This window comes from Delphinus delphis, chromosome 16 (assembly GCF_949987515.2).
Source record: "Delphinus delphis chromosome 16, mDelDel1.2, whole genome shotgun sequence".
NCBI lineage: Eukaryota > Metazoa > Chordata > Mammalia > Artiodactyla > Delphinidae > Delphinus > Delphinus delphis.
The window spans coordinates 80,109,817-80,137,269 of NC_082698.1; the positions used below are offsets into that span (position 1 = coordinate 80,109,817).

The 27,453-nt window shown below is 44.3% G+C and overlaps 1 long non-coding RNA gene across 2 annotated transcripts; it reads right to left on the minus strand.

Moving 5' to 3' along the window:
- Nucleotides 1-5,813: 5,813 nt before the first annotated feature.
- On the minus strand, nucleotides 5,814-26,525 carry LOC132439490 (uncharacterized). Of its 2 annotated transcripts, none has more exons than XR_009522373.1 (3): nucleotides 26,440-26,525; nucleotides 20,102-20,261; nucleotides 5,814-5,909 (listed from the first exon to the last, which is right to left on the minus strand). It is a non-coding gene; the product is annotated as an uncharacterized lncRNA (long non-coding RNA). The 2 variants fall into 2 exon arrangements; XR_009522372.1 differs by lacking the exon at nucleotides 26,440-26,525 and adding an exon at nucleotides 21,823-22,054.
- Nucleotides 26,526-27,453: the final 928 nt, after the last annotated feature.

Consider the following 27,453-nt stretch of genomic DNA (forward strand, 5'->3'; position numbering starts at 1 on the left):
GCTGTAAATGTGACCCTGCTTTTACTCTCGGACTGAAAAGTTCTGGGAAAAATGAGTTACACAAAGCTTCACTTTCCCAACTGGCAAAATAATAATAATAATAATGATGATGATGTCCATGCTAAATATGAGAGCAATGTGCTCATCTTGAATCATGTGGAGATATAAGACTCACGGAGCTACCAGAATTAACATGAGAACGATAAAGCTAGAAACAGGTGCTAAGCTTGTGTCCTTGGGAGGCTTGTCAAACACTGAGCTGGGTTCAAGGTCAGGAGAAGAGTCAACATCTAGAGGGAGCAGAACAATCAGACCATGAGGAATGATCCGAGGACAGAGCTGGCCGGGGCTGGCAGAAGAAGTGAAGTCCTCACTTCTCCAGACAAATTTACTGTAGCAGGGTCACATTAGAGTCCCTCACAGGGTGCAAGGTCAACCCAGAATCTGAGCTGAAACAGGTTTACTTCCAAGCCAACTTGTAGAGGAAGAACTCTATAACTCTCTGACCTAAGAGTTAGAAGATGATTTCCTAATCTCGTCTTTCTAGTTCTCTACTGAAGCTATAAAGCAAGACTATTTTTCTATTTTTGATAATGGGGATAAAATGAGAGAGGGTGAAAGCACTTTGAAAAGCTGAATGCTTTTAAAAAATAAGAAATCTTTATAAATAAGTCACTAATTAGTGTAGTGGGGCAGCACCCTACTACTTGGGTGAACACTATCTCCCTCCTCTTTCTCCATCTCTTTCCTCTCTCCTCCTGGCCAAGGCACTTTCATTTCTTTGTCACATTATATAAGCAACACATATATAGTTGGTGCATTCACACACACAAGCGTAACACACACACACACATCATGGCTGACACTCGTCTAATCCAGTCTGCACTGGTCTAGGAGTGGCTGCTTGTGGCTGATGTCTGTTCTGATTGACAATATCCTTGAAGTGCCAGTGGTCAATTTTTAATGTCATCCTCATTTGTATGTATTGTGAGATATAGATATAGATATAAATATATGGGGTTTTTTAATTGGAAAAGAGATGGACTATTACTATTAAACTTACTACTACCCCAACATATGCCCCACCCTCAACCTGAGACCTTTTGGTTTGGAGTTGAGGAACAGTTCACTGCTCAATTTGTTCTAGAACATCCTAAACAGAAGAAGTATTCAAATAAATAGTGGGGCTGCAAACAGGGTTGATATTTCTGGTACTCTTTTACAATTTACTAATTGTTGACAGGTATTTAGGCCATTGACAGGAGGACTTTAAGAGAAGCTAGTGATTCGTGGGTAATCTCTCCTCCCCTGGCTGCCCAGATCTTTAAGTGGAAGTTGAAATTTCTTTAGAAATGTATTCTTTAACACTTGCAGAGATGTGTTCTCTTTGTGTTAGAATATGAACTTTTGTAAGATGTAAGGATGAGAATGTTGTATCTTTGCCAAGATATAATGCTGATAAAGGGTTCGATTTAAGGAGTTTAGTTAATTAAATCATTAACGCATGTGAGAAAACTCGTAATGACTCAAATATTTTGGATCAGGGAATTCAACAGCATTTTATGATGCTTTTAATTAGAGAAGACACTGTGAAAGATGTTTCAGTTTACAACTACCACCATAGTCAGTAAAATAAAATAGATCCTGGTAGTAAGAGCAAGTGTCCCCATGTTGTCATGAAAAAGATAATGGCTCCAAACAGCCAGTTAGTTGTGGAAGTGCTCTTTAAATAACTACCAGTTGTTATTTTTCTTCTGAAACCTTGTTACTCTGAAATGTAAATGAGTAATTAATGATCCAATGAAACAGAGATTCTTGTCATTACAGAAATTCTTGTTGTAAATGAACTGGGCTTCAGCTAGTCCCAAGGAAGAAGTTAAGTTTTTAACAAAAATGTATGGAACTTGATTTTACTTAGAAGAGAAACTGAGTTAATTCTGAATATACGCTGGCTTTGAAAAAAATGATAATAATAGAAGGAAAGATATAATACCTTAAAACAGTCTGTCAGGGATTTCCCTGGTGGCGCAGTGGTTAAGAATCCACCTGCCAATGCAGAGGACACGGGTTCGAGCCCTGGTCCGGGAAGATCCCACATGCCACAGAGCAACTAAGCCCGTGCGCCACAACTACTGAGCCTTCGCTCTACAGCCCACGAGCCACAACTACTGAGCCCGCGTGCCACAACGACCGAAGCCTGTGCGCCTAGAGCCCGTGCTCCACAGCAAGAGAAGCCACCGCAATGAGAAGGCCGTGCACCACAACGAAGAGTAGCCCCTGCTCGCCGCAACTAGAGAAAGCCTGCGTACAGCAACGAAGACCCAACACAGCCTAAAGTAAATAAAAAACAAAACAAACAAAAAACAGTCTGTCAGCCTGAAAGAAGGAAAAGGAGCCAATCACACAAATTACATAAATTGACTTAAGAAAAAATAAAAAACCTCACAGACCTAAAATGAGAGATAGAATCAGTAATCGAAAACTTCCCAACAAAGAATAGACCAGGATGAGATGGCTTCATTGGTGAATTCTACCAAACATTTTGAAAAGAATTAATCACAATCTCTCCAAACTCCTCCAAAAAATAGAAGAGGAGAGTTCTTTCCTAACTCATTCTATGAGGCCAGTATTACCCTAATACCAAAACCAGATAGAAGTATCACAAGAAAAGAAATTATTGACCAATATCCCTTATGAATACAGATGAAAAATTTCTCAAGAAAATACTAGCAAACTGAATCCAATATCATATTAAAAGGATTATACACAGGAACCAAGTTGGATTCACTGCACCATGAATACAATGGTGGTTCAAAATAGAAAATCAATCAATGTCATAGGCCACATTAATAGAATAGAGTAATAAAACATGTGATCATCTCAATTAACACAGAAAAAGCATTTGACAAAATCCAACACATTTTCATGATAAAAACATTCAGAAAGCTAGAAGTAGAAGGGGACTTCCTCAAGATGATAAAGAGTGTTTATAAAAAACTCACACCTAACATCATAGTAAACGGTGAAAAACTGAAAGCTTTTCCCCTAAGATCAGGAAGAAGCCAAGGATGCCTGCACTCATCACTGCTGTTCAACATTGTAGTGGAAGTTCTAGCTAGAGCAATTAGACAAGAAAAAGAAATAATAGGATAGGAAGAAGGAAGCTATCTCTATTCACATATGATATGATCCCATATTAAAAGATCCCAAATAATCCACAAGGAAGCTACTAGAACAAAAACAATAAACAAATTTAGCAAAGCTGCAAGGTACAAAATTCACACACCAGAATCAGTTTTGTTTCTAGACACCTGCAACTAACAATCTGAAAAGAGAATTTAAAAAGCAATTCCATTCATAATAGCATCTAGAAGAATAATATACTCAGGAATAAATTTAACTGAAATTTATTTCATTTAAATTATTTTATTTAAATTTATTTCCTTTAAATTTATTTCAGTTTTCACTTATAACCTGAAAACTCCAAAACACTGCTGAATGTAATTAAAGAAAATCTAAATAAATGGAAAGACATCCCATGTTCATGGGTAGGAAGACTTAATATTGTTAAGCTGTCAATACTACCCAAAGCAATCTGCTGTTTCAGCTTAATCCCTATCAAAATTCCAACAGAAAAAATAACAAACAAACAAATAAATGTACCTAGTGATTTCTGTTAGTGATAAGTGCCATTGACATAACAGAACCAGGCAATGTGATGGGACTGACTGGAGAAAAGGGTAATTTAAAGTGGACGGTCAGGAAGGGCCTCTTGAGGGTGGTATGGAAGTCAGAGTGATCGGAAGGGGTAAGCCCCACAAATATAAGTGCAGATTCTCAAAGCTGATTTCATTACAACTCTTAGGGAAAACATGGCTTCCATATTGATACAACGTACGTAACTGAAAATCACGGTGGATAACAGAAATAAAGATCTAAGACTTTAATTATTACTTCGCTGAGCTTCTTACATTTTCAGTTAATGGGAGGGAGATTGTGTAAATAATTCAAAATAGTGGATAATCTAACAGGCTTTGGTGAGCAGTTAAAATACACACACACGCTCATGTATAAAAAGCACCTGCCATGGGCTTCCCTGGTGGCGCAGTGGTTGAGAGTCCGCCTGCCGATGCAGGGAACATGGGTTCGTGCCCCGGTCCGGGAAGATCCCACATGCCGTGGAGCGGCTGGGCCCGTGAGCCATGGCCGCTGAGCCTGCGCGTCCGGAGCCTGTGCTCCGCAACGGGAGAGGCCACAACAGTGAGAGGCCCGCGTACCGCAAAAAAAAAAAAAAAAAAAAAGCACCTGCCGTGTTCACAGACCAGCACCTTCCCTTTGGCTTGGATTCCATGGTGAGCTGCCAAAGCACCGGATGAACAATGGCAATGGTTCAATGGTTATGAATATTCTCCAAAATACAGTTCATATAATGACCACCAGAGTGGTCTAAAGTCTGGAAAGCCTGAGGGTCATGCTTAGTCACAGGGCAGCTAGTTCTTAATTAATTAATTTATTTATTTATTCATTTATGGCTGCATTGGATCTTCGTTGCTACGTGAGGGCTTTTTTTAGTTACGGCGAGCAGGGGGGGCTACTCTTTGTTGTGGTGCCCGGGCTTATTGCGGTGGCTTCTCTTGTGGCGGAGCACGGGCTCTAGGTGCACGGGCTTCAGTAGCTGTGGCTTGCGGACTCTAGAGCGCAGGCTCAGTAGTTGTGGCGCATGGGCTTAGCTGCTCCATGGCATGTGGGATCTTCCCACACCAGGGTTCGAAACCGTGTCTCCTGCGTTGGCAGGTGGATTCCTAACCACTGTTCCACCAGGGAAGTCCCAGCTATGCCAGTTTTGAGAATATGGTACTGACAGGCAAAAGTGATGTGCATGCCAAGGGGATGAAATTCATTTATACATGCTTGGTCAAAATGTTATTAGAGAGAATTGATCCATTTTAGCAAACACTGCTTCCAAACTGGACGTGTCCCACTTGGAACCCTGGCACTATGTGTTGTTGAAACAGGCTTTGACCTGAAGTGGCACTGAGTGTAGATACCTCCAGAATGCAGAAGACATGCAAGCCAGAGCTCTGGGAAGCCCCACCTGCACACAGAAAGCCAGGTATCGTGTACCTACTTCCTACTTCATCTCCCAGCACTGGCTTCATGGCCCAGGACACAATGCTGTCAGGGACAGAGAAATGCTTTGTGCTTCCTTTGGGGCTCAAGTTACCTAGGAAATGGGCAAAATAATTTATTCACGGACATTCTCTCAAGAAATTGAAAGGAATACTTTCCAAACAGGATTTAAAAGATGGGAGATGTGTTGGGACAGAAAACAGTGGGATTTTATGACAAGCTCTGCAGGTTTCTTTGAAGAAAGATGTTTCATGTGCTATGTATGGTTCATCACCTTCAAATTACCCCTTGTCACAGGCAGGGAAAACAGTTCACATGCATACCCTACTCCAGTCACGGAGACGAGGTGCCGTTCAGAGAAAGTTTCAGATGCGCATCTATGTGCGCTACTTACATTGAGCTAAATGCTGCTTCCAGAAAGATCTCATATAACAATCTAAGTTTTCAAAATATGTATATTGATGATGATGATTTCTGTAGGACAGGAGTGTGGCTGAGACCAGGAGTAGAAATGAAGACCTGCACATAAGATGCCTAAATACTTGAAAGTTAAAAGTGCTACCTTGATCTATATACCTTCATTAGACCCAGGAGGCCAGGCTCAAATTTAGAATTCTCAGACTCGTGGAATTTTGCTCTAGAAAGTGATGGCACAGGAGAGCTGGCCCCTGGCCCTACTCACCTCCCTTCTCTTCCATCACCTTCTGAGGTGCCTTTCATCCTTGTGTCACTGCCCAGCTTGTTTATTTTCGGCTCCACTTGTACATCAATTTCTTTGCCTAGAAGAGAAGCCGAGGATACTTCATATTTACCACCCAGGAAACTCAAGGAAGAGCAAGGTATCCAAGTAATTGAGTTGAAACAGATTTGCAATAAGGCTAACATTTGACTCTGTTTGATCTAAGAGGAAATCTTCCTGTGTTCTGTTTTCTTGCCTTCAGTGTAAGAAAAAGGATCAGATCACTGTTACTGTCAGATTGTTTTATTATTCATCCCAAATGTGAGAAGGCTTAGATTATTGTGAGAGGTAATAAAATATGGCAGGGACAGAAGATAATGATAGTTCTTATTGCTAATTATCTTCCGTGTAACTGAACTTTAAATAAACTTATTGGGATTAAAAACAATTACTTCAGGACTTCCCTGGTGGCGCAGTGGTTAAAAATCTGCCTGCCAATGCAGAGGATACAGGTTCGAACCCTGGTCCGGGAAGGTCTCACATGCTGCGGAGCAACTAAGCCCTCGAGCCACAACTACTGAGCCTGTGAGCCACAACTACTGAAGCCCACGAGCCTAGAGCCCGTGCTGCACAACAAGAGAAGCCACCGCAATGAGAAGCCCGCGTACCACAACAAAGAGTATCCCCCACTCGCCGCAACTAGAGAAAGCCCCCGTGCAGCAATGAAGACCCAATGCAGCCAAAAGTAAATAAATTTATTTTAAAAAATTAAGAGAAATCTGGCATTTGTTTGTTGACCACAATTTTAAAATGAGTTTAAAATTTATGAGGCAGTTATTCTCCCTCCCTCCCCCCCAAAAAGGTAACATTATTTTGGTCTGTGTCCAAAGGACAGAAAGTAAGATTATAGATCAGTATAATCTTAAGCACAATATAAACTGTAAACTCCCTGAGTGGTCCCTGTAAGCACCCAGGGAGCTTACAGTTCAACAGGGGTGAGGATGGGGTGGAATCCTTTATCCTAAATACAGCTGTGCTTCTTATTATATAATTTTCGAATTTAAGTCATCGTGACCACATAGGACTTGATCAGTGGTTCTCTTAAGAACTCAATTTCAAGGTCTCTTTATTATTATTGTTTTCATTTTTACTGTCACTGTGTCCTTGTAATTTCCACAATTTTACAATGAACTGCTCTAATGTAGTTTACTGAGCATTATGTATAATATCTACTCTAGTCTTAGTCAATATGTTTTGGTAAATTCACAATAAAATGCACTTAAAAGCTTGATTGCTATATAATATAAATATATGATATATAAAAATACAATTTAAATACAAAATAATATTAAAAATGCTAGAATTATGTAAGAGAGTGAAAAAGGAAACCAATATTAAGCACATTTCACTCTCTTCATTTTCTCTGGGTTTCCTAACAACCACGGCAAAAGGAAAATCCATAGATTGTATAGAGGCTATTATCATTTTAATGAGCACATTCATTTTTCAGGATAGACAGACATCTTAATTTTGGGCACTGAACTCCAAAGAGGAATAAATCGCATTAATTGTATTTAAAAGTTTTAAACAATATAAAGGATGATGTGCTTTTATTAGCATGTAATTGACATATATATTAGTTTCAGGTGTACAGCATAATGATTTAATATCAGTAACTTGTGGAATGATCATCACAGTCAGTCTAGTTAACATCCACCACCATCCATAGTTACCAACTATTCTTCTTATGTTGAGAACTTTTAAGACCTACTCTCTCAGCAACTTTCAAATACATGATACAGTTGTTATTAACTCCAGTCACCCTGCTGTACGTTACGTCCCCAGGACTGACTGACTTTGTAGTTGGAAGTGTGTACATTTTGACTCCCTTTACCCATTTCAGCCCACTGGCTACCTCCACCTCTGCAACCCCCAATCTGTTCTTTGTATCTATGAGTTTGTTGTTCTTTGTTTTCTTGGATTCCACATAAAAGTGAGATCATACGGTGCTTGTCTCTCTGTCGAACTTATTTCACTTGCCATAATGCCTTCAAGGTCTATCCACGTTTTCCCAAATGGTAGGATTTTTTACAAATGGCGATGTCTTTTTGAGATGAACCTCACTCACTGTAATCAGCTTGGGCCACTTTATTAGCTGTCGGTGCACGAGGAAGCTCTCTACCTTTAGCAGCGCTAAATTCTGGATACAGTTCCCTTTGCTGCTTTATATTCTCTCCCCGAAGAGCATTTATCCTCTTTACCATTATTATTATTTTATTATTATTATTATTTTAAATTTTTCTTTTGCGGTACGCGGGCCTCTCACTGTTGTGGCCTCTCCCGTTGCGGAGCACAGGCTCCGAACGCGCAGGCTCAGCGGCCATGGCTCACGGGCACAGCCGCTCCGCGGCATGTGGGATCCTCCCGGACTGGGGCACGAACCCGCGTCCCCTGCATCGGCAGGCGGACTCTCAACCACTGCGCCACCAGGGAAGCCCTTTACCATTATTTTTGATCTAACGATCCATTTTAATTTGGGGATCTTCTTGGAAATTTTATTTTAGAAGGCTGAAGAGGTATTCCATTTAAAAGTTTTATTGTTTTTGTGGTGTGCTTAAAGAATAAGAAACATATCAGGGAAAATAAACCTCTCTTTTTTGCTCCCTTACTTCTGGGCACTTTGGGATTTAAAGGCCACTTTGATCTTCCTGCCATGACCATCACCATCATTTTTATGTTCAGCTCAGTGTTTCCCTCTCTATTTAGGAAAGCATGTTGCCTGGGTATAAGAACTTAATCTTTTTGGTTTTATCCTGAAACCTTCCCTTTTTCATCCAGATTCATTTTCCTAATTGGCTGGGGAAAGCCACAGGCTCTGTCCTTGAGAAACACAGGGCCATATGCTGTTCATCTGCTCACAGGAAGCGGGAGTGAGCGCCACCCTCGGGGGGGGCTGGGATTCTGGCACCAAGTGGTAGCCAAGAGAAGGCCACCTGCTATGCGAGGAAAAGCTCTGTCTCCATAAAGACTTCAGGGGAAGATCCTGGTCACTGCCTAGTTGGGAGTTGTCCTCGAAGTGAAGGCCATCAGAAATTCTCACTTGCATCTGAAACTGATCAGTATTCTTTCTGCAGTGTCACTTCCCACCATCAAATGAGGCCACAAGTTCACGCATGACCCTGTTTTCTGAAATGTAATCGCTACTGATCTGTAAGTGATGCTTTTGCAACCATGAAAAAGAGCGATGAAATACCCAAATGATTGCTTATTCATTTCACATGCTCTTCGCGCCCTAAATATTGAAACCTTGTTTACTGAATGCCTAGCATAGACTAGTTTCCTGCTACGTGGCTGTTTCCAGGGACACTTTATCCCCACAGCTGTTGCAATATATCAAGAAAGGCCAACCTGACATGGTTTGAGCAACTTTTCTCATTTCCCTCTCTGGAATAACAGAGCCCTGGCAGTTGGAAGCAGCAGAAAGAAGCTAGGCGATTTCCAGTACAGAATACCTCCCAAGGATGTGGCTTCATTTAAATTTTCCCCTAAGGGAGTCCATTTTGATTGCTGGTAATATTATAATATGTTACAGTTGAAAGAATCAACAAAGTGTCCTTTTCCTTCTGGAGTCTAAAGTATATTGAGATTTTCCAAGTCAGAGCACACTGTGGGATCTTAAAAGTAAGTCATTAGCCTTGCACTGGCTCACTTAATCAGACTGCCTACTCCTACCCTGTAGTCTTCAATTGAGTGGGAAATGAAACTTGGCACCTTCAACAAAAAGAACACCATCGATATACTCATTTGTGTGCCAGGCACTGAAATCAATATTCGCTTGCTAGATTCTTTCAGTCCGCTGAAAATCATACCTACGTATCCTCTGTTTTCTTATTTCTCCTTCAATTTGATATAAGGTTTTGGAAGAATTAAAATAGCTAGCTTTCTTACAGTTTCTACTATGTCATCACGAAAGAGAAGCTGAACCACGTGCACAGAGCGGAACCACAGCGTGGTAGGTCAATCCAAACAGCATGTCGGTTCTTAATCTCCGATAAAGTCATATGTACTTGCTTTGGTTACAATGCCATCTTCTTGACCCTTCTGGGAAAATTTTAGTTAAGCAATGAAAGGTTTATCTAGGATACCTACCATACTATCCAATCTCTAAGAGGATTGCTCAAAAGGAAGGACAAAAGTAAGGCTTCATCTGTTTAATCCCCCAGTTCCAAGCATACAGTGACTTGAAAAGAAACATTTGTGCTTATGCACGCATGCTCGTGCACACACACCCACACATCCACACACCCACACAGACACATTCTTCAAGGCTTTGTGGCTGGCTGATTGGAGGCTTAGCTCTGCTGCTGTAAACAACCTCCTTGCTAATGACTGTCTCCGTGGTATCCATGCGCGAAAGGTTTTGTTTGCAACTGGGAAGAAGGAAGAGTTTAGTGAACAGCAAATCTCAGGGAGGGGGAGAGGAAAGAGGACGATGCAGGAGCCAAGATCCATGGCACCTGCTGGCCTCTCCCTTTGCACTGAGCTTCAGAAACTATAATCAGGAAGGATGAGCCACAAAGGTAAGCCAACTGTTTTCATGGGAGATTTTTGGAAATTTTCAGAAAACAGTAACAGAGATTGAAGGAGCTGTTTTTTATATAGTTTATTGAAGACTGTGGGCATACACAGAGATGCTCGGGGGTCTATGTAACATAAAGTATGGCACTGAGATGGCATTTCTCCCTACACAGAAGCCAGAAGGGGTCTGGCACCCCAAGGGCCGGCCATTTGGCAAGCACCATGAGATCATTTTCTTGGCCTCTTATAACTGAAACCATGCAGAGGGGCTGTGGTGAGTGGAGAGAGAAGGGATTGATTTTGTATAAGGAACTGGCTCCCACAGTTATGGGGGCTGACAAGTCCCGAGACCTGCAGCTGGCAAGCTGGAGGCCCAGGAGAGCCGATGGCGTAAGTTCCACTCTGAACGTCGGCAGGCTCGAGACCCAGGAAAGGCCAGTGTTTCAGTTCTAGTTGGAAGGCAGGAAAAAAAAAAAAAAGCCCTGATGTTCAGATGTCCCAGCTTGAAGGCAGTCAGGCAGGAGACCTTCACTCTTACTCATCGAGGGTCGGCCCTTTTGTTCTATTCAGGCCTTCAACTGATTGGATGAGGCCCACCCACATCTGCTTTACTGTCTACCCGTTCAAATGTTAATCTTATCAAAAAACAGGATCACAGACTCACCCAGAATAATGTTTGATCAAATGTCTGAATGCCTCGTGGCCCAGTCAAGTTGACACATAAAATTAACCATCATACTGCCTATAGAGAGTTGGGGGTCAAGAGGTCTTTTTATGTCCTTAACGGTGTCAGTCTCTTTTCCTCTAGGCTGGCAGGGTTTTTGCCGATACACATCTCTCAAAATGTGGGTTCTCTATGAAAGTCATTTCAGTAAACTTGCATGTGGCAAAAGGCACAGCCATATACCTTTCAAGATATGCCTCTTTCTAGCCTTAATTATGGGTACGTTTGAGAAATCAGGCTTCTGCGGAACCATGTCCATAATCTTTCTAAGAGCCCTTCTGTCCAGCTGAACGGACCTATAGGTGCCATGTTAATCCTTTCAGATGTCTTAACCAAGAGTGTTTCAGGCAGACCCTTGATGTCTTTTTACTCTAAGGCTGTGTCATATTAGTAGGAAGAACTAGTAGATTTTGTCTTTGCCCAGAGGCTCTGTTATAATGATCCCAAGCCTTGACTTTGTGAGAAATTTCTCATTTTGTAACTCTGCCTCACAACTTCTGGACTCCCTAAAATTCTTCTCTGTTCTATTTGCAACTAACCAGTTCTTCCCTGAACATTTTCCTCTTACCTATGGTACTTTACCATGTGCACCTAGGAGCAACCAAGTCCTGTTCCGATATTCTCCCTTCAAACTTCCTCACCCAAGACTAAAGGTTCCACAGGTACGTTTTCTTTTTTCCAAATCTCCACCAAGTAGTTTTATCAAATGCTTTCCCACAATGCAATGGGCATGACCATTTATTCAGCCTCCTGGAACCGTTTCCTGGATTTCTGCCCCTCACTACCAAAACTCATTCCACAAACTTTTAGGTTCATGTTGGGGCAACACCCCAATTTTCATATGAGTTGGCAATGACCACAATAAGGATGCATTTTTAAAAAATCTCAAAACTCACCGGCTGAAAAAATAATAATCTGTTTTTATAGTTCCAGGTCTGCGAGTTGGCTGCAACTCTGCTGATCTTGGCGGGACTCCAGGCTCCAGGTTCCAAGGGTTAATGTGGACTCCATGCAGCTCTCATCACTCTCAGACTAACAGCTACCCAGGGCATGTGGTCTGTTTTATTGTCTCATTCTCAGACCCAGGCTGAGGGCAGGTGGGTACTTGAGGCGTATTCTGCTCATGGCGGGTCAACCAGAGTGCAGGAATGCCAGCCCAAAGACACAGCCATATTTTAACCCTCTGTTTGAGCCATGTTCACTAACATCTCATTGACCAAAGCAAGTCACATGGCAAAACTCAAAGTTAAGGAACAGAGAAGTGCACTCTGCTAACCTGGAAGCCAGGGTGAGTTTGCCAATGGATAATATTACTACAGGTAACTGGAAAGTTGGGGCTAATTATTCAATCTACCTCAGTGCTAAAGAGATTTTCTCTCTGTGTGTGAGTCTATCTCTTTGTGTCTGCCTGTCTTTCTCTGTCCCTCTCTCTGTCTTTGGAAATATTAGGAACTTACAGGTCCTAGACTACTGAATTTCAGGTTCCTGAGATATCCGTGTCATTTTGCTTTGTTTAAAGTGTGATTATTCTAGACCAACTTAACTTTCATCAATGCATCACCTGTGGTTTCTCTTCTGCCATATATGTACCTTTTGCAATATATGTGAACCAAAGCCAACGAATTTAATTCTATAATATTAGAAAACAACTTTTCTTTTTTTTTCTTTTTTTTTTTTTTTTTGCGGTACTTGGGCCTCTCACTGTCGCAGCCTCTCCCGTTGCGGAGCACAGACTCCGGACGCGCAGGCTCAGCGGCCATGGCTCACGGGCCCAGCCGCTCCACGGCATGTGGGACCCTCCCAGACCAGGGCACGAACCCGCGTCCCCTGCATCGGCAGGCGGACTCTCAACCACTGCACCACGGGGGAAGCCCCTTTTCTTTCTTTTTTTAATGATTTATTTATTTATTTATTTTTTACCACACTACGCAGCATGTGGAATCTTAGTTCACTGACCAGGGTTTGAACCCGTGCCCCCTGCATTGGGAGCGTGGAGTCTTAACCACTGGACCACCAGGGAAGTCCCAATTTTTCTTTTTTATTGAAGTATAGTTGATTTACAATGTTGTGCTAGTTTCTGGTGTATAGCAAAGTGATTCAGTTATATATATATTCTTTTCCATTATGGTTTATTACAGGATACTGAATATAGTTCTCAGTGCTATACAGTAGGACCTTGTTGTTTATCTATTTTATATACAATACTTTGTATCTGTTAATCCCAAACTCCTAATTTATCCTTTCCCACCTTCCCCCATTGGTAACCATAAGTTTGTCTTCTGTGTTTGCAAGTCTATTTCTGTTTTGTTCATTTGTATCTTATTTACATTCCACATATAAGTGATATCATATGATATTTGTCTTTCTCTTTCTGACTTACTTCATTTAATATGATCATCTCTAGGTTCATCCATGTTGCTGCAAATGGTATTATTCTTTTTTATGGCTAATATTCCATGGTATACATATACCACATCTCCTTTCATGTGTCAGTGGACATTTAGGTTGCTTTCATGACTTGGCTATTGTAAATAGTGCTTCAATGAACATTGGGGTGCATGTATCTTTTCAAATTATAGTTTTCTCCTGATATATGCCCAGGAGTGGGACTGATGGATCATACGGTAATTCTATTTTTAGTTTTTTAAGGAACCTCCATACTGTTCTCCATAGTGGCTGCACCAATATATATTCCCACCAACAGAGTAGGAGGGCTCCCTTTCTTCCACACCCTCTCTAGCATTCATTATTTATAGACTGTTTGTTGCTGGCCATTCTGACCGGTGTGAGGTGATACCTCACTGTAGTTTTGATTTGCGTTTCTCTAATAATTAGCGATACTGAGCATCTTTCCATGTGCCGATTTTAGCCACCAAAATTCTAAACCAGTTATAAGTCGCCTTTTTCACCCTCTGCCAGCACTCATGTTCGTTCCCCAGCCATTGTGTTCCACAGCCTTTCCCAGATGGATCCACAAGTTTCTCTCCAAGAGTCTCTGACCATCCTAACTTCTGAGTCATCTAGGGCCAGCCCGTGGGATTTGGAATGATGTCACTCTCACAGACTGGGAACACTGGGGCTCCGTTCCACCTGCTAGGATCCTCCTGAGAACCAGACTTCTGTGTCCCCAGCAATTGATTGCTCTTATCACAGCTGCTGCTTCTCTCCATCCAAGGTGGCCTGGACTGGGGGGACCGGGACAGAGGGTACTAACTGAAAGGGACACAAGGGAACCTTCTAGGGTGACAGATATGTCCCGGCGTCACAGGCATATCCTATGTAAAAGTCATTAAGCTGGGCGCTTAAGATAACGTTTCACCACATGTAATTTATTCCTTAATAAAGCAATGGAAAAAAAAAAAAAACGAAACAAACCAAAAATCTGCATTATTAATTTCATGAAAAGTAAAAACTTATATTAAAAAGAAAATGTAATCATAGGACACTCCCTGTCATCTGGACCTAGCTTGGCTGTGAGCAATAATTACACAGTTGTAATAATGGATAAATACACAATATGTGGATTCAACCAAACATCTATATTGGCAGGACGGGCAGAGGGCAGTGTTTGTGTGTAGCAGGGGATTGGGGGGGTGAGCAAAGGGAGCTAAATTCTAATATTTTGTAGTAGGAAGTCAATAGATAATGTCTAAAGTCAAATAAACAAATACACAGAACAAAATGGCCTGGACCTGGAGGACCCCTTACCCACCTGCTCACATACTAGTTGGTTCTATGCAGGTGCCCTTCTAGGCGTCCTTCTCCTCCTTGGCTGGGTTAGTACCTCATCTTGATATATGAATTTTTTGACTGGGGCCCCGCTGGCCAGGCTCACTTCCCACCACTTTTCCTCACCAGAGCGGAGGTCCTCTGACCAGCCGCCAGCGATATTTTGCCACAAGCAGACAGACCTAAAAGGATCAAAACTGATATGTGTCTGTATCTCAAATATTGGACCCAACAGATTTCCTGACTGTTCTTGAAATTCCCCACACCCACTTCACCCCTGCCCTCTGGGGTGGCCAGCCTTCCAGCTCCGCCAGTTTCTCTTTGACAGATCTTGTTTTTCAAGTCCAGTAGGTCCCAAACGGTTGACTCATTGCTTAACAAAGTCATTATTAACCCCCCCCCCGCCCCCGCCCCGTGAAGGCCATAGTTCTGCCTTCAGCACTTCCTGTCATTTTTTAGAAATGTATTGAACGTCTTAGGTTGTTCTAGCAAAGGATTTTGGATTTTATAAACATGAAGGGTTTGAAGTCCCTTCTCCCTGGAAAATAGCTAACTGTGGCCCTAGAGCATTCAGGAATAATCTTATAAACGTAGCCTGTGTTATTGGGGTAAAGAGTGCTAAGTAGCATCACTATGGGAATGAAGACAGGCACAGTGGGAAGTGTGGACCCCCAGGTGGAGGGGAATGATGACAGGAAGGGGAGAAAAACAGGGTATTCCTTGGGTGCGATTCAAATGTTATTTTGTGTCCAGAGGGCAAGTGTAGCAGGTGGAATGTTAATAGAGCTCAGAACTCCTGTGGCTTCCATTCTTTGATGAGTGGGATGAGAACAAAAACATTAGCCAGTTATATTTTCCCTACTGAGTTCAGCACAGCAATGAATCTACGTAGTGTGGGCCTGCGGTTCGTATCATTTGGGACATCTCTTTAAGAAAACACTTAGCAAATTAATGGGGCTTCCCTGGTGGTGCAGTGGTTAAGAATCCACCTGCCAATGCAGGGGACACGGGTTCGAGCCCTGGTCCAGGAAGATCCCACATGCTGCGGAGCAACTAAGCCCCTGTGCCACAACTACTGAGCCCACAAGCCACAATTACTGAAGCCCATGCACCCAGAGCCCATGCTCCACAGCAAGAGAAGCCACTGCAATGAGAAGCCCGCACACCACAACAAGGAGTAGCCCCTGCTCGCCCCAACTAGAGAAAGCCCAGCGACAAAGACCCAATGCAGCCAAAATAAATAAATAAATAAACAAATAAAATGAATTAAAAAAATTTTAAACAACAAAATTGGTTTGAAAGCAGACAAATTCACTGAGTTGTCACAGAATCACTCAGAGGCCACATGAGTTATCAGTGCTTGAACTAGTGGTTGGAAACATGCATTTTCAACCAATTTATTTTGGGCCCATTTACCTTGCTCCAAAGATAAAATTAAAATTCATAAAAACATTGCCAGAGGCACCCCAAGACACATCTGAAACAAGACGATGCCGAAAGCAGCAAAATACTCCGTGATGAATCGCCCCCAAATTAGCAATAAGCCCCTAGAAAACTCCAAAATTTGAACAAAGCTGCTAAAGCATAAATTATTTGAGGAAAACAGCATAAAAGTTATAAGGGGGTAAAAAATGAATGACTGAAAATATTTCTTTTTACCAATTAATCATTTTGGGGTTTATTATTTATTTACTTATTTTCTTTAAGTAAATTCTGTTCTCTGTCCAGTGCTCATTGAGGAGAAAGGGAAGAAATGGCAGAAGCAGAGTGGAGGGTTCGAGACAGGGACAGAGATAGGGGTTGGGGGAGAGACAGAGAGAGAAGAGGAAACGCAAAAGGCCGAAGAAAGATGTATACCATTTGGAAAGTGAAGCAAAAATTTATGAGAAATTCCACACACATCCCAACAGGCACACACAAACTTATCTGATAATAGAAGCCAGGTCTCATGGGGCTACAGATGGATTTTAGTTTTTTTAATTAATTATGTATTTATTTTTGGCTGCTTTGGGTCTTCGTTGCTGCACACAGGCTTCAGTAGTTGTGGCACGTGGGCTCTAGAGCGCAAGCTCAGTAGTTGTGGCGCATGGGCTTAGTTGCTCTGAACGATCTTCCCAGACCAGGGCTCGAACCCGTGTCCCCTGCATTGGCAGGCAGATTCTTAACCACTGTGTCACCAGGGAAGTCCCACAGATGGAATTTTCTTTCCATTTTTCACCTGGCATTTAATGGAAACAGCTGTCTGGCCTGCTGGCAGATGCCCTCCTGGTACCTGTCCCACGAAGTTCCTGGGCATGAACTGTTCTCACACAACACAGGCCCAGGGCCGTCGGGGGGCAGCTGCTGACCCCAGCGTGTCTGGCCATGAAATTGAACAACCAGCAGCTCGCTGCTGCCCCAGGAGAGCTAGGATTTACTCCCGAAGGTGTCTTCTTGCCCCGCTTTACACACAGCCACTTCCACTGTTAAAAGGATAGGCTAGCAGAGCACAAGTGACAGTGGCAGGACCACGTTTCTATCTCCTAGCGTTTTACAAATAGACTCAGAACTGGCAAAGGGGACTCTGGAGCTGGAAGGCCTGTTGTGAGTCTGTCGCAGTGATGCAGGTGGGAGACCAGGAGAGCCTCAGCTGCGGCAGTGGCTCTGGGGAGATTTAAAACACATGAAGGGCGCAAAACTAGCAGAGCTTGTGACAGCAACCAGGGGACAAATTGAAAAAGCTGTTTAGATATTTAGCTTCTCAGGTATCTATTGCTGGATGACAAGCCACAGAGAACAGTCTGAAGATGAAGGAACTTGCTGACTTGATACAGATGCTATAAGGAAAGCCCATTTTACAGAAACAGACCCACAGACACAGAAAAGAAACTTATGGTTACCAAAGGGGAAAGGCGGGGAGAGACAAATTAGGAGTTTGGGATTAGCAGGTACAAACCACTATATATAAAATAGATAAACAACAAGGTCCTATTGTATAGTATAGGGACTATATTCAATATCCTGTATAAACCATAATGGAGAAGAATATGAAAGAGAATACTTACACATATGTGTAACTGAATCACTTTTTCTATGCCAGAAATGAACGCAACATTGTAAATCTAGTATACTTCAAAAAAAAAAAAAGAGAAAAGAAAGCCAGTTTTTTGATTTTGTTCTTTTAATAAATCTATTTATTTATTTATTTTTGGCTGTGTTGGGTCTTCGTTGCTGCACACGGGCTTTCTCTAGTTGCGGCGAGTGGGGGCTCCTCTTCTGTTGAGGGAAATGCATGGGCCTTTCAAAAAAATTCTGGGGGGTGATTATTTTATTGCTCAGGTGTCTCCCCCAGCTCCTTCCCTTTATTTATAATAAAGAAATAATATTTATTTATTTCATTTTTTTCTTTTGGGCTTCAGAGAGAACAGGTCTCCTGAAGACTGAGGCCTAGACCCTACGTGGTGCTCCTCTATCCTCTCTCTGAAATTAAGGTAAATTACAGTATAAGCCACTTCTCTTTCTATCCCGCTCACTTGAGCCACAAGAAGGAGCTAAATAGTGCCTGAGTCTCATCCCGAGATGGAGGAAGTAAGGCATCGCCACCCGAGGGGCTTAGCCATGGACGTGGTATTAACTGGCAAAATCGGGAACAGAATTCAGTCAGATATTTGAAAGAACATTTGCAAAAGAAGGTTATAAAAACAATTTCTCAGTGTATCTTGTGGAAATGATTTTTTAAAAAATTACATTGGCCATCTGTATTTAGATGAATTGGTCTGAGTGTAATAGTTATATTATAAATGGCAATACTTAGTATGCTAATATTATATGGATCATGAAAAAAAATGTTCTCTGAGATAATAAATAAGTAAATAAATATAAAAACAGTTTCTCGGGCTTCCCTGGTGGCGCAGTGGTTGAGAGTCTGCCTGCCGATGCAGGGGACACGGGTTCGTGCCCTGGTCCGGGAAGATCCCACGTGCCGCGGAGCGGCTGGGCCCGTGAGCCATGGCCGCTGAGCCTGCGCGTCCAAAGCCTGTGCTCCACAACGGGAGAGGCCACAACAGTGATAGGCAAAAAAAACAACCAAAAAACAAAAAAAAAACCCCAACAGTTTCTCTTTTTCCACCAAGAGCTCTATCCCCTGAGTCTATATTCCTCTGGGACGCCAACAAGAGCAGGACCCAATTCACTAGTTCCACTCGGCATGAGTTCCTCGTCCTCCGTTGGCCAGACCTTGCCTTCCCCAGCAGGAGGTGGATTCTCGGTCTGTCTCACCGGGAGCCACGGAATCTTGGCTTCCTCAGATGCTGCTGTTCTGACTTCACCCACATCCTCAGCCTTCTCATCCCCAGCACGCTTCCCACTGCAGTCCCTCGACAGTCGGAAAGTCCACTGGTCACACAAATGTGAGTGTTCTGGTTCCTTCATAATTAATAAATTGGCTTTCCACCTTTCGGATCAATCTTCTGAGCTTAGTTAATATATACCTGCTTCTAAGAGACAAGTGGCGAAATTAAATATCCAAGCCTGCGGGCGGAAGGCAGGGCCTGGCGGAGCTGCTGAGCTGCGGAGGGCCTCCGCGTGAGGTCTGTGGGGAAGCACCAGCCGGTCTTCGAGACACCGCTTCAAGGACAGATGCAGGAGGTCAGTTTAAATTCTTCCGCATGCTTATGCTTTCTGTTTCCAGGTGCACGTTGTTCCGTCCGCAGTGCAAATTCCCCACAGGCAGTAATCGGCCCTAATGGATCTTGTAGATCTTTGCACAATGTTGCGTGCAAGATACGAGCTTAAATTCTCACTGAGGGGGAATGACTGGAGACCAAGTTTTGTGTTTCTAGTTGTTCTGACCCAAGAAATGCAGTGTGCACGTGGCCTGGCAGATGCAGACCACAGCAAAGAGGACCTTCGGTCTGTGGCTCTGGTGGCTTTGGTCCTCCATCAACACCGGCCTTTTATGGAGCACTTCCTGTGTGCTCAGCTCAGAGTTTATCTCAGTGAAGTGGCAGAAAATAGAGGAGGCAGAGCTGGGATGTTGATGGTGGGCTGGTAAGGGGAGCTGAGCTTAGAAGGCAGTAGCCACGGCCCCGTTCCGTAGCACCCAGACAGAAGCGTCACACGGTCAAGTGTAATACGGGAAGTAAGATACCCACGGCTTTCTGTTGTTGTTGTTCTGTTTGGGAACTCCACTTATGTGTGTATTTTTAAAAAGTTGAATAACATGTGATTACCACGCACGCATTAAACAACAAGAAACGTCTAACCACGGTCGCTGTGCTCACCTGTCTCCTGTGAATATCCTCCCCCGTCAGGACAAAGATAGCAGGTCATTCTTCCAATGGCAGCGCGGCATTCAGGGGGCTTGGGGTCCTTGGCTGTAGGCACAGTGGACTCTCCTGTCCGGAGCTCTGCTTCCCCTTCCTTTATCGTTGATCACGCTGCCTGAATGTAGGAATATCACAGGGTCAGAGGCCCACGTGTGCTGATAGGCATCTGAGGCTTTGGCTGTAGGTTTTGTTACCCCCAGACCTGGCTTCGCCTCTTGGTGGGTGTCAAGCCAAAACACACGACCAAGCCAAAGATCGGGAGAATAAAGGATTGATTACTGGCAGCAAGGAAAGAGAACACGGGGGATCTTACCTAAGGCGGTGTCTCCCGCCAACAGCAAAATTGGGGAAGTTTTCAGCTAAGGGTCCATGCATGTTCATGAAGGGGCTGAGGCCTAGACGGAGGCCAAGCTTTAGCTGATTGAAGTCACCAGGGTCAGAAAAGGTCAAGCTCATCCCCCCTTAGGTTCCAGTTGATCGGGTGGTTGAGCGTCAGGCTAATCCTTACCATTGAAACAGGACTGGGTGTATTTACACCTGCTATATTATCCTTGCTATTGTTACTGCTCTTGCCTGGTAATAGCCTTTTGTTCCGACATTCTTTTGTTTCCTTAAGATCATTAATTACCGAGACCTGTTCAAGGGCAAGCATTGTGGCCAGGCTTAGATCACAGAATGGCTTAGGCCCAAAATGGCTTCTCTTATGTCAAGAAAGCCATGTCGGGTTCCTTTTCTCCAGGGACCCCCTACCCTGTGTGCTCACAGTTATGAGTTCAAGGGTGGCCTGCTGGCCCAGAAGCCTGGGTCATGGTGTGCTGTTTCCAGCTGACAGGGGCAACCGTCTGCCCTCGGTGACTGCAGATCAATGATTCATAGTTCAGGGGCCTTGTCATCCGCACTTTTTACTTGTTTCCTCTACTTCCAGTTATTTTCGTTTCTTAGTTTGGCCCCTGCTCCCCACAGGCCCTGCGAACTCCTTCCCAAATCCTGAGGCTCAGTGGCCCACGGAGAGTTTTATTTTTTGAGTGGGCAGCTGATCTAGCCTCCACCTAAAACTGAATTTGAAATCTTCCCAGGGTTGGGGGTCTGAGTAATCTAAACACAAAGTGAGACAGAAGGTTTTATCTTAATCCATTTTCAGTAAGCGCATTAGTAAATATTCAGCTTTTCAGACACACATCCGCAGAGCCCAGGCAAGCCCAGTGATAAGACATTTTCGGATGTTAATTATGTTTCCTTTTCACTGAAACTCTCACAAGCAAATTCTGTGAGATCAGATGGAATTTTCAGTAGACTTTTCCAGCCAATTTTGTCATGTTGAAAAGCATAATGATTTTCAGCTTGTGTTAAAGCTCCAGTGAGATAATTACCTCTCACTGACAAGGTCAATGGACAGTTCAGGATCTGTTCATTTAATTCTAAGACAATTTCAGCTGCTAATACTGAGCTCCAAAGGCAATGATAACAAAGGGGTATCGTTTGTATAGGAAAGTACAGGTTTCTTTCAGTGTAATGAAGTCGCCATGGCCACAATCCTCATCCTTACCCAAACCCTTCAACTCACCATTTACCCTGGAGGCAAAGGACTGTTGGAAGAAACTGATTGTCACGTTTCATTCCCTTGCATGTTGGAGGGAAAGGAAGGACAGATAGGACTGCCATGGACTTGGCCTTACCTGGTCCATGTTCTCAGACTGATGCTGAAAACTCGGCCTCTGTGCACCAGTGCTGAATCACATCTCGGAGACAGAGTTTTGGGTGAAGCAGAAAAGAACAGCCTTACTGCTTTGCTAGGCAAAGCGGGATACAGTGGGCTCGTGCCCCACAGTACCTCTGTGTCCCAAACTTGGAGGATTTGGTGAGGAGTTTTATAGCAATGTTTCAAAGGCGGAGCTGCTACTAAGGATCCGGGTGTGTGCAGGGCCTGCATTTTTTTTTTTTTTTTTTTTTTTTTTGCGGTACGCGGGCCTCACCCTGCGCTATTGTTTCTTGACTGCTTCTCCCTTGTCTCTGCAACCCCTCCCTTCCCTGATTAGCAACTGTTTGAATGTGCCCTTGGGACTCAGGGAAGGTCACGGAGGCTGGAGTCTGTTCCCTACAAACAAGAAATGGGGGACACAGAAAGGCCTCCATGTCCAGGAGCCCCACAGGGTCCTGCTCAGTTTCAAGACCTACACCCAGAGAGCTGATCAGGCCCTGGGAGGAGCAGGCATGTTGAAGACCAGCGGGCATCCACTGGCCCCCACCAACGCCGCCCCAGTGTGATGTAACAGCTGCTGCCCTTGCAGATTTTTTCTCAATCCAGCCAGACTGACTGGGGAAAAACAAAAAGACTGGTGATAATGTCATGAATATGTATTTGCTACTCCTCAGCCCACAGAAGGCAGGGAGGAAGATGCCGGAACAGGGGTCAGAATATGGGGCATGGAGTCCAGGTTTGCCATTTACTCTCTGTGTGATTTGGGGCAAAATACCTAAAATCTCTCAGTCTCAAACGCTTCATCCTTTTTTTTTTTTTTTGACTGCTTTGGGTCTTTGTTGCTGCGCAAGGGCTTTCTCTTGTTGCGGCGAGTTGGAGGTACTCTTTGTTGAGGTGCATGGGCTTCTCATTGCGGTGGCTTCTCTTGTTGTGGAGCACGGGCTCTAGGCGCATGGGCTTCAGTAGTTGTGGCACACAGGCTCAGTAGCTGTGGCTCGCGGGCTCTACAGCACAGGCTCAGTAGCTGTGGTGCACGGGCTTAGTTGCTCCGTGGCATGTGGGATCTTCCCAGACCAGGGCTCGAACCCGTGTCCCCTGCATTGGCAGGCGGATTCTTATCCACTGCGCCACCAGAGAAGTCCCCAAACGCTTCACCCTTAAAACGACTGAAGTGTCTATAGTTGGGAAGGATTCAAAGAGATAATGAAAATGAAAGTACTTTATACAGTTTAAAAACACCCTGTGCATGTCAGATTTGTATAATTGTTGCTAAGGAAAACATCCTTTGCCAACAGTTTAAAGGCTGCCAACAGCCAAGTAATAACCTTCTGGCTCGAAGGCCAATTCCAAAGGAAAGCTAGTTTCCTCCCTGAAACAGGTTGTAGAAATTTAAGTTTATCGAATTAGTCTTATAATATGGAGTCCAATACCACCCAGGCAGCCCCTGTCTCATTAGGGTGCTCAGCTCAAGATTTCTTCTGGGTGTTTTAGTCTCCAATGCGTAGGTGTCAGTCAGGGTTAGGGGTTGGGGGGAGTTAAGTTACAAAAAAGACTAGGGGCTTCCCTGGTGGCGCAGCGGTTGGGAGTCCGCCTGCCAATGCAGGGGACACGGGTTCGTGCCCTGGTCCGGGAGGATCCCACATGCCGCGGAGCAGCTAAGCCCGTGAGCCACAACTACTGAGCCTGCGCATCTGGAGCCTGTGCTCCGCAGCAAGAGAGGCCGCGACAGTGAGAGGCCCGCGCACCGCGATGAAGAGTGGCCCCTGCTCGCCGCAACTGGAGAAAGCCCTCGCGTAGAAACGAAGACCCAACACAGCCAAAAATAAATAAATAAATAAATTTATTTTAAAAAGTCTATAAATGCACCTGGAGTATTTACTTAAAACACGTGCGTGCACACACACACACCCCCGATATACTGGGACGAATGTGCACCGTGTGGAGAAAGACATGAGCAGATAGATTTGTGTTGAAAGGCAGAGGCTCAGGAATTTGGTTAACTAGCTCGTCCTCATATCCATTTTATTTTTCTCTTGGGGAGTTTTCTATTTCTGTCAACCACTGTATTTTTGGTGGAGACGCACTGTGGGTAGAGTGTATGTTATTCTTAAACTTAGGGGTCCAGGTGACCTATTGTTTATCAGAGGGAAGGCTTTTCATGAGCAAAGGAAGCAGAGCATGAGAAAACAAACACACTATTGAAATGGCAGCTTCAGCCAAGCTGCAGCTGTGTCTCACAGCGCCCAAAGCTCCAGAGGTTTGTTTAAGGAAACCGAGGCTTCAGCAGGAAATAAGGAGTGTCCTGGGAGCACTAAGATAGGATAAATCTTTGCATCACTGTCGCTCCTCTACGGCCTGAGCAAGGAACCACTGAGTGGAGAGAAGGCATAACCAAGACCCCAAGCAGATTGCAGAGTGGAGACGGGCAGAGACAGAGCCAGCAACCTGGGTGTGAGAGCTAAACGCCCTGCCTTCCATGCTACCATATTTACAACTTTAGCTGATGGTAATCAAAGGGGGTTCAAGGGAACATAATTTAACCCATTTCTGGTTCCTGTGTGATATTTGTGGAAAGGGTAAATTTATCTGAAAGGCTAAATCTATTCTGTCTTTGAAATCCTAGTTAAGGCTTAAAATATTAGGAAGACAGAAAGTACAATACCCCAAACTGCATAAAAAGTTAATTAAAAATTCTCACCAAGGACTTCCCTGGTGGTCCAGTGGTTACGACTCTGCACTTTCACTGCTGAGGGCCCCGAGTCGATCCCTGGTCAGGGAACTAAAATCCCACAAGCCATGTGATGTGTCCAAAAAAAAAAAGAAATTCTCGTCCAGGTTGTTAACCGTACAAAAGGAATGAATGCTCAGTACTGAAAACACTGAAAAGTCATTTATTGACTCATTCAACAGATATTTCCTCAGCATCCATTAGGTGTCAAGTCCCAGATATTTTAAAAATGCTTATAAACAACCTGGGGAAAATAGATGATTCCAATAGAGTTTGCTAGGTGTTTTGACACTGGTGGGGTGAGGTGGGGTGTCAGGAAGGAAGACATTTTCTTCTGCCCTTCTAGGTTCTCCTGGTTGGCCTAAGAATTAACTGGCATGAGACAGATGAACAGGAGAAAATCAAGCAGAAGTTTAATAAGACGTATGTACGGCAGAGACCCAGGAGAACTGAGTAACTCACCAAAATGCTCCAAGCCCTCACCTTAAACACCACCTTCAGCTAAAGACAAAAGAGCAGGGATTTGGGACTTGAAAGGGGAGGAAGGCAATTGACATGGAGATGAAAAAGCAAATGTTCCGCAAACAAATGTTTGCTGGGCCAGGCAGAGACAATGGGACACGGAGTGAACTCTGATCTCTAAGCCCTGCTGCGTTTCCCCACCACACCTAGGCCATGTTCTCTGCAGATACCTCTGGAGATAGCTCTATTCTGAGAACTGACCCTTTATCCAAATTCTTTAGTCAGCTAAGAGGGAGGGAAAAAGAGAGACTTCCTGAGTCTTCTGTCTCTTAAAAATAATCAGCCTAGGGACTTCCCTGGTGGTGCAGTGGTTAAGAATCCACCTGCCAATGCAGGGGACACGGGTTCGAGCCCTGGTCCGGGAGGATTCCCCATGCTGCGGAGCAACTAAGCCCGTGTGCCACAGCTACTGAGCCTGTGCTGTAGAGCCCGCGAGCCACAGCTACTGAAGCCCACACGCCACAAGTACTGAAGCCCGTGCGCCTAGAGCCCGTGCTCCGCAACAAGAGAAGCCACCGCAATGAGAAGCCCGCGCATGGCAACGAAGACCCAATGCAGCCATAAATTAATTAATTAATAATTTAAAAAATAATCAGCCTAAATTAATCCTTATGCCAAAGAGACACATTTTGGGGTGGCAAATTCTGCTCCCCTATAAGGGAGAGATGAGGTGGGCATGGAGGGGCTGCTGGGGGTTTCCCAGAGGAGAACGGATCAATCCTGGACTCGGGCAGGTCAGCCTGTGACCAGAAAGGGAGCTTGCGTCAGAAGGTAAATCCACACTGCTTCCTTCATTGAGAAAGAGCATTGACTGAACTAAACAGTGTGCTCAGTGAGTCAGTCATTTAACATTCTTGTCTCGTCACAAGCCACTAACGGATTGTCCCAGACCAGCAGCTGGTGTGTGGCACTTTTTTTTTTATTGGGGCGCATGGGCTCTGTAGTTTGTGGCACGCAGGCTCTAGGTGAGGCACGCGAGCTCAGTAGTTGTGGAATGCGGGCTCAGTTGCCCCGCGGCATGGGGGATCTTAGTTCCCTGACCAGGGATCGAACTCGTGTCCCCTACATCGGAAGACGGATTCTTTACCACTGGACCACCAGGGAAGTCCCTGTGTGGCACATATTTTGAGCACTGTAGCAAAGGACGATTAGGAGTTATTCAGGGGAGAGGGAGGAGGGCATCCCACAGAGAGAAGTCTGGGCAGAGCCAGAAGGGCCTCCACAGTAGAACAGCTGCACAGGATTTGGGGGAGGTAAGGGTGAGAGGTCAGAAAGTCCAGCAATTCAGGGGCCAAGCTTGTTTTAAATGAAGGGAGCAGAGACAGAGAGAAATCTCGGTCCTACCTTCAACGCCGGCTCACACCAGTCTCCTGTGAAGTCTTCCTGGAGAAAACATTCTGCAGAAACTCTGAGAAAAAGGAAGTGTCCACAGGTAGAAACTGCACAACCTAAAAGGTGAGAATTATGTTTTATTTGGTGGACTTGCTGAGAACTTAGGCCTGGGAGACACTATCCCTCCAGATAGCTGGAGGGATAGCTCCAAAGAGGTCAGGGCGGAGCCAGGATATATAGGGGTTTTTGCAACAAAGACCAGGGAGTCAGAACGTCTGTTAATTACAGTTAATTAAAGAAAACCAGACATCTCAAGTTCATGAATGTAGTGCTTTTCTCTGTATGGGCAGATGCAAGAGTCTGGGCTCATTGAGATCATTTCTTTGATATGTACCTCAGCTGCTGAGGACAGGTATCCTGTTCTGTCCCATCCTGAGAGCTCTCGGGGTACACCGTTGGGGCTGGCTGCAGGGGCTGAGGGCTTGATAGCGAGCGGCATCCTTTGTTTGTTGAAGATTTCTTCCTTAGCTTAGCCTTGGAGGCCAAACGCCCCCCTTCCTTCAAGGGAAATCTTACATTTAAGAAGGGAAACAAGATCAAACCCAACAGGGACACCTATGGGCCAGGTTTTGGTCTTCAAAAAATGCAGTTCCTATCTTCTTTGTTGAGTAATCAGTACTGAGGAAGTTTAGCTACTTTACAGAGAAAGAGAGAAGGAGAGAGGGGGAGAGACGCCTTTGTCCACAGCCCTGGTCTCTGAGACTGGACATCCAGCAACCGTGTGTGTGGAAAGGATGGGGCTCCTGGGGGGCGCTGCCACACACCTTCCTGACTCTGGCTGGAAGTGCCACGTTTATGAGTCCTTCCATTTGAATTATGCATGTTCTCACTAATAATTACTTTTTAAAAAAAAATAAATTTATTTTATTTATTTTGGCTGCGCTGGGTCTTCGTTGCTGCGCATGGGCTTTCTCTAGTTGCGGCCAGTGGGGACTCCTCTTCGTTGCGGTGCGCGGGCTTCTCACT